Genomic DNA, 8,445 nt, shown 5'->3' with positions numbered 1-8,445 from the left:
TGTAATACCCGAAATTTTCCTTCAATAATTTCTGGATATTTATTTATAAATGATGGATTAATTTTGATAAGAAAGGAAATTAGTATAAAATTAGTATAAAATACTAATTTGAACTTTAATAATTTATAGGTCTAAAATATTGGTTGAAATGGGTCCCATGGAGGTTTTGCTAGAAAGAAAAAAAAGAAAGAAAATGTGGAGGGGCAAGGATTTGAACCTTGGACCCACTCCAATGTATAGCAAACCTTGGACCATATGTGCAAGTAAATAATTCTTGTTAAAGACATAAGAGGAATTTTACTTAAGGCTCAGGGATCATTAGGGAGCATCGAAATCAACTCACGGCAACGTTGGAGGGAGATTACATACTATACTGGGTTTTATTACATGACTAATTAAGGGAATTTTATTACCTAATTAAGAGGATTTTATTACCTAACTAATTTAGGGGATTTGTTACCATGCGGTGACTCCTCGAACTCTCCTTATAAGCTCCTCACCGAAGCAAGAATTTTCACCGTGCCGACCTTCTTTCTCTCTTCTTCTTCCTCTGCGGTTGCTGCTCCGGCTGAAGGTGTTGGCCGAAGGTGTTAGCGATTCTTCGTTGAGTAATCTTTAGAAACTTCAGAACTCTGTAAGCTCTTCTCACCTGCGATATAATAGCTTCCGATTTCAGTTTATGGTTACTGCTTGGTGCGGAATTTCTGGTTACGTTTATTCTAAAAAAAAGTTCTACCCATGTTTTAGAGCAATCCATATTGGCATATGGTCAGGGATATAACCAATGAATCTGTTGAGTCTGTTGTTAGGGTATTATTAGGTTCCTGAAAGTTAAAAACCTGAAAGACTGGACCGATCTGTGAGTAACCAGAAAGGTCAGTAATCGATCGCTGGATCGATTACTAGAACCATAATCGACCACAGGATCGATTAATAGTTTTAAAAAGGAACGAAGATACGTAAATCAATCGATCAAGGGATCGATTAAGAGGGTAATCGATCACCCGATCGATTACCAACCTTGGGAGAAGAAACTACGTGAGGTAATCGATCAGGTGATCGATTATCGGAGGGTAATCGATCACTTGATCGATTATCGAACCCTCTATGGACGGACCACCCTAATCGATCTTTCGATCGATTATGAGGGGTACTTAATCGATCATCTGATCGATTAAGCCCTCTGTTTTGGTCCGAATAAGTTCCAGAAAAGAAAACCTTATGCTTGGGTATCTTATCAAGTTCGGTTAGCCCTAGGTTAGGTTTAAATGTGTAACGCCCGCCCTTACCAGAGCCTTGACGGACGCTACAGTTTTTTTTTTCATTCATACAAATATCACAACCAGAAAATCCTAAAACTTTACAGCGGAAAACACAAAGTGTAGAACTTGATAAGGATTTCAAGGTGATAGCTAAAACATTGTAAGCATGCCTTATCTAGATATTAAATCCACAAACAAAACATTTCAACATAACAAGTTTGTAAACCAAATTTAACAACTTGAAAGTAAACATGCAACTATAATGTTTTCATTGCCAAGATCTTCTGTCACGTCATCATCACACACATCACCATCAGCCCTTCCCTGCTGCCTCCCATTGCTAGTGACTCCTATGTGGCTCTGCAACATAAGAAAGACAACTATAAGCACAAGGCTTAGTAAGCTTCTTTCCTACTCACCAAAAGCCGATCGTCACTTCAAGCATAACCTTTTTATCGTATCATAAATAAGCATGGAAAACACCTTATCATTTGCATAAGCACATATACACATTTGTCACATTAACAGACGTAAGATAAAAGGGAAGCCCAAGAGGGTCGAGGAGCGAGCTCTTGGCACGGGAAAGTCCTTACAAGGGTAAGGCAAATGGAGGAAAGTCCTTGCAGGTAAAAAGACCGGACGTGAGGTAAAAGGGAAGTCCAAGAGGCGAGCTCTTAGCATGAGAAAGTCCTTACAGGGTAACTTTTTTCTTTGACCTAACTTTCTAGTATCACAGAATTCCATTTATACCGGTCGCCTGGAAGCATCTTTGATCACTTGGACGCTGCAGTCGCTCGCCCCTTGCTCCAATCGCCTTCAAGACCTCGACTCCAATGGTCAAAGGTTATCTCTAGCCGACTACCTAAGCTCCCTCCCAATCTCTTGGAACTGTTAAACTTTGCTTCTCTATACTTGATATGTAATCAGTATGATATTGATTTTAACTTTACTCATGTATACTTTGGCTGGATGTTCCACTCCCAACTAACCCATCTAGTATGATTTGTCAAGTCATAGCTCTTAGCTACCTCCACTTGGACTTGTCTGTCAAATCACAACTCCTATTGACCTCCACTTAGACTTATTTACCAAGCTACAACTCCCAGTTGCCTCCACTTAAACTTGTATTCGAAGTCACAACTCCCAACTGTCTCCACTTGGACTTGCTCTGCTAAGCCACAGCTCCCAATTACCTCCACTTAAACTGGCTCTACTAAGCCATAGCTCCTAGCTGCCTCCAGTTGGACTTGCTCTATCAAGCCACAGCTTCTAGCTGTCTCCACTTGGACTTGTCTGCCTAGTTCCCAACTAGGACTTTTCTTCTTGATTCTCAACCAAGACTTCCAACTGCCTAGGTCCCATCCAGGACTTCACACTTGCCTAGCTTCCCTAGCACTTAATCATTTTTCTGATTCCAAACTAGGACTTCCATCTGTCAAATAGCTTGCTTACTTGATATAAAATCATTAGTTCATAATAACTTAATTTTACACTTAGTCATATATCAAAATATTGGGTTTACTATGATGCTCCCATCACCAACAATCTCCACCTTTTTTATTGTATGAAAACTAAGTTAAAGTTAGTTAAACAAACAGTTTATATAGCAAGCATGATATTTACTATATGATAAAAGATAATACTGAAGTTAGTCATACATGAATGATAAGTTAAAATTTAAAATCTTCCCCTTAATCTTAACTTTCAATTAAGTTCTTATAAAGAGAAAATAACTTTTAACATTTCTTTTTCTCAAATTTTAACTTTCCCTTCTAAATAACTTTTACTTTCCCTTCTCTCCCCTTTTTCGTGCATCAAAAATGATATGGAGAGTATTTATAATACATGTATATAGACTAAAGAAAATTAGATATGATAGGCAAACATGCATAAATCAACATCAAGTAAAAATGATCAAAATATCAAGCAAATCAAGTAAGTTAAACATAAAAGTCAAAGTCTATTTAGTCTATTTTGCATAATCCCAATTTTCTTCTTAGTGTACTAAACTCATATTCTATTAAAGGTTTTATAAAGATATCTGCTATGTTAGATTTGAATTCAACATATTTTTGGTCTATGTCACCATTTGTTATATGTTCTCTAATAAAGTGATGTTTAATTTTTATGTGTTTGGTCTTAGAATGATGTATAGGATTTTTAGTTAGGTTAATAGAGCTAATATTGTCAATTAAGACATGGACCTTTTTATAATTCAAATCATAGTCTTTTAGTGTATTCATCATCCACAATGACTAAGCTACACATCCTCCCATAGTTACATATTCTGGTTCAGTGGTTGACAGACCCACATAGTGTTGTCTTCTACTACTCTAACTAATTAAAGATTTTCCTAAGAATTGACAACCTCTACTTGTACATTTTTTATCTAACTTACATCCTGTATAGTCTGAGTCAATAAATCCCACTAATTTGAAATTATTTGTTCTTTGATACTGTAATGCCACATTTAAAGTTCCTTTTAAGTATCTTAGGATTCTTTTGATTGCTACTAAATGTGATTCTTTGGCATAATATTAAAATCTTACACACATACCTATTGTGAAAAGTATGGCGAGTCTACTAGTAATTAGATATAAAAGTCTACCTATAGCACTCCTATAATATTTAGAAGTCTATCAAGTGATTAGTCCTAACTAGAAGTTAGGCAAGGGTAAGTTCATGCAGGTCAAGGATGATCAAATGCTTGGCAAAAGAAAATCTTAAGGGGTCACCTTAGGTGGTGAGATAAACCTAGTAGGTCTGGTATACCTACAGGGTCAGATTTGTGATCCTAGGGGAGTGAGCCCTAGGTGACAAAGTCTTAGAGGAACTTCAAGCAAGAAGCTTAGTAGGTCAGACTTATAGGGTAAAGTTTAGGTAAGCGTAATAGGTCAGACAAACTAAAGAGTTAGGATAGGATTGCATGGTTATATTGTATTCTTGTCTCGCAAGTGTCTTCCAGAAATTTTGAGCAAGAAGCAAGATGGAAAGCATACGAAGGTAACTAGATGTAGTCAGACCAAGTACGGGGTAAATCAAACTTCATTCGGGGTGAACCAGACCCAGACAGGTTTAGTAGACTGATCCAAAGATCGATAGACTTAACGGGTTTGACTAATCGAGTTGGAGTCCGGACTTGGATCGATGAGGTGGCATCTGGGTTCGATAGACTGATAGGCTCCCGCAAGAGTACAATTGTCGTCAAGTAATAAAAAGTTATCGAATCCACAGGGACCGTGGTATTAATCACTAGATTGGAACAAGAAGAGTTGCGAATGAAATAGTTTTGGTGTTGAGCCGAAAAAGAAGGAGAACTGAAAGACCTAATCCTCGAACAAAAGGGAATCAACTATATGGTATGTATGGAAAACGATCCTAGGATTTTGGAGTCCTTGAGAGTTATGGCTGATAGTATCATGGATGTTTTGCTATTCCTCAATGTTTATATCAATGTAAGGATTCTAACCAAACTATCCAATTAGACCTTTTCAGACTTCATCGGAATTAAATCATGAATCTCTAATGTTATGATTACTAGTTCGAGATGGCACCTAGATAGCTCAGTTCTATAGCTCTCCCGCTGTCACCGGACACTTCGGCAATACTACTGGTGTCTTACCCTCTGTCACTGAGTACCTAATTAAGGACCTCTCCCTAGTAAACAATAATCGTTAGTTATCCCTCATGGGAATTTGTTACGGCTTAAGAATCTCCTCGGAAAGTCCGATTAAAAAGGCTCACCTCCTGTCACAAGGCACCCCATTCATATGATTCTAAGATTTCTTGTAAATCGTAATTCACTCCCATCCATATGAAATCAAGTCTTCAAAATATAATCAAATATGCACGAGACACAATTCCAAATAACAAAGCATAAACATGTCATAGAAGATAGCAAATACAAATTCATCGAGTACAATCATCCGTTACATCTCAATTTCTCCTACGTCCTAGAATCAAAGAGATCTACTCCATGACGGAGGAAATACAACTCAAGAAGGAAGAAGAAGAATTCATCCTAGTCCCAAAATCTAAGAAAGAAAAGGAAAAAGGACTTATTAATATGTGCAGCCTTCCTTGAATTGTGATCTTCTCATCAGTGGTGGATGGAAGCGGTGGAATAGCCTCGGGAGGATGGATGTGACATCGAATTCCCTCTTGGAATGTGGTTACAGCTCCTCTTTGTCGTCCTCTGACGGCCCCCCTCGAAAGGGTTTCGAAAAGATGTTTAAATAGGCATCCAGGGGAGACATGGTCGTGCCTCTTGGCACGACCGAGAAGTTCGGAGCGACATGGTCGTGTCTCATGGCACGACCTAGAAGATCGGAACGAAATTTCTATTGACACGGTGTGTTTCATGGAATGACATGGTCGTGTTTTGTAGAACGGCCGAAAAACTCGGGGTTGACTCCCCGCTGGCACGGCCAGAGAAGGCTGGTGTTCTGGAAAGGAGGCACGACCACACCAAGCAGGGCCTCTGTTTCTGGGGCATGGTCATGCCTAGTAGGCACGACCTGAAGCTGATGGTGTTTTGTTTCTGAGGCACGGCCGTGCCTAGTGGCACGACCTGGAGAAGGAACGAAAGGCACTGGTGGAGGGCACGGCCCCTTCTTGGCTTGTGTTGTTCTTCCTTCATTTCACCTTGTTTCGCACTGATTTCCATCCTGCAAATGCAAAAGTATGAGAGCAGACCTCCGAACTAGGAAATAGAGAAAATGTGTCTAGTGCATGAATAAAGAATGCGATAAACATAGAGTATCAACATGAAAATGCGTAAAGATGTCCAATAAAAGCAGTAAAAATATATACATACCCTACACACATCACACCCCTAAACTTAAACTTTTGCTTGTCTTCATGTAAAACATGCCTCTAGATTCAAGTAAAAATACATAGCAGCATCATAATTCATAGCACATCAATCCAATCTTATCAAACCGTAATAATGGTAAGCAATGATACTCGAAATCATTAAGATAAAGCCTAAGAATAAGTTCTTTGTGCTCAGTGCAAGTGGCCTTGGTCCATTCGGTATCAAAATCCTACTTAAAGTCAAGTTGTCATGCTACCGTGTTCCTAAATATTCCCGGCCTTAGACACTTATCTGCCACAGGTTATGGCCATCCCTCTCAAAAGGTGTTTCGCACCGGTCTACACAAGGTCTTAAAGGAATACTCGGTATCAAGAGAAACATGATAGATATTTTCTTAGTAACCCTTACCGGTCTTAAAGGGGTATCTAGTCAGTTTCCACTCACGACACTGTTTTTTATCCTCTTATTATCATTATTATATTTTTTTTGAGCAAAGTATTGCGAACATAAGAAAGAGTTTCAACCATTGCAGAAATATGATTTTGAGATCTTGATTTTTTCAAATGAGCTTTCATGATCCGAGTTTATCCAGTAACCAAAATGCAGTTGAGAGATCACCTTAGAAACACTAGTACTAGTCCGGTCTCATGAATCATGACTAATTTCAGAATTAATCCACCTCCTTGATTAGGCTTAAGTGAAAGAAATCCTTAGATTAGGTCATGTCTCAACTTTCTCAAGATATGCTAGCTCACTTCCTGTTATGGTAGATAGGAAAAGACATAGCGCCTAGAATACTAGCCACAAGTATCAAAATAATCATCTAGAAAAGAGGTGCTAGCATTTTTATAAAAGGACAAACTCTTAAGATGTTGTTGGTGATCATAGACATGCTATTTACCATGAACTACTAAAATAAATTTTAAAGCAAAATTCAAAGTAAATTTTAAAACAAATTACAAAAATTAAAATAAAATGCAGTTTATTTATGGACAATGTTTACCTCCCCAGACTTAGCTTATTCATTCTCCTGCGGAATTGCTTCATCATTCTTCTAGTCCTGAGGAAAAAAAGAGAGAAAGAAGAAGGGAAAGAAAACATGGGTTTTGCGAGTGGATTTTTGTGGAGAGATGAGGAAGAAGTGAAAGGAGGAGAAATCGACTTAGTAGAGGTAAAAGGGGATATTTGGAAGAGAAAAGATGAAGTTTTGGGGTGTACGGCCATGATTGGGGGATGCACAGCTGTGTGACTTTTTATTGAGGATGAGGCACGGCTTGCAAATGGCAGCGTTCTGTGGGCAAGACATGGTCATGCCAAATGGCACGGCTTGTTGAGGGTGGCAGTCTGTGGAAGAGGCACGGCCTCGAGCAGGCATGGCGGTGTGAAGCAGACACGGCCATGTCTGTGAGACACGACCGTGTTTGTGAGACACGGCCTTAGGGTTTGTTCTGCGCAAGTGGAGACACGATCATGCCAGAAGGCATGGTCTTGACTTGGTGTTGTTCTGTGAGAGAGGCACGACCGTGCTTGGTAGATACGGCCTAGCCTTATTTGAGGTGCAGCTCTAGATCTTCCTGCAAACAATAGAAAAGTCTATCACTAACTTGTAAAATAATCAAAAATAAAGAAAGAAAACATAAAAAATCCTTAGGTTGCCTCCAAAAAAGTGCTTGTTTAAGACCTTTAGTTTGACCCCTTTTTACACACGTGAACAGGACCTTTGGTTAGAGCCCCGTAATTAGGCCTTGGCTGGCACTATGTATTTTTGTTTCTTTCCAAAGAGCTTCCTTGTTACCCCGGCCGGTACGGGTTCTTCCATTGGCGAAGAAAGGGATTGATGGTCATCATCCAACTTGCAGCAACGTTCCTTCTCCGGAAGATAAGCATTTGAATCCAACGATAGGTTAAAATCCACTTTATTATTTCTCACCTCTAAGGACAGCTTGTGATTCTTCACATCAATTTTGGCTCCTATAGTGGCTAAGAATAGCCTCCCCAAAATGATCAGAATTGACAGATTCTCTTCCATGTCAAGCATAACGAAATCGGTAGGAACAATGAATCCTCCAACTTCTATCGGCACATCTTCCACTATACCCATCGGATATCTACAAGAATGATTTACTAGCTAGATGGTCATGGTGGTGAGTTTGAGATCCGTATGTCCACATTTCACACTTGTCGTATAGGAGATTATACTGACGCTTGCTCCTAAGTCATAGAATGCCCTACCAATAGTCATCATACCAATCTTGCACAGGATGGTAAAGCTTCCTGGATCTTTGAGTTTGAGAGGAAGTTTGTTGTTGAGAATTATTGCCCTGACTTCCTTCGTTAGAGCTACAGTATGCTTGGCCTCTATTATCT

This window comes from Curcuma longa, chromosome 20, assembly GCF_044706935.1.
Source record: "Curcuma longa cultivar G26 ecotype Majalengka, Jawa Barat chromosome 20, ITB_CL_G26_1.1, whole genome shotgun sequence".
In the NCBI taxonomy this organism is placed as follows: Eukaryota; Viridiplantae; Streptophyta; class Magnoliopsida; order Zingiberales; family Zingiberaceae; genus Curcuma; species Curcuma longa.
Note: the sequence above shows the minus strand (reverse complement) of the source record.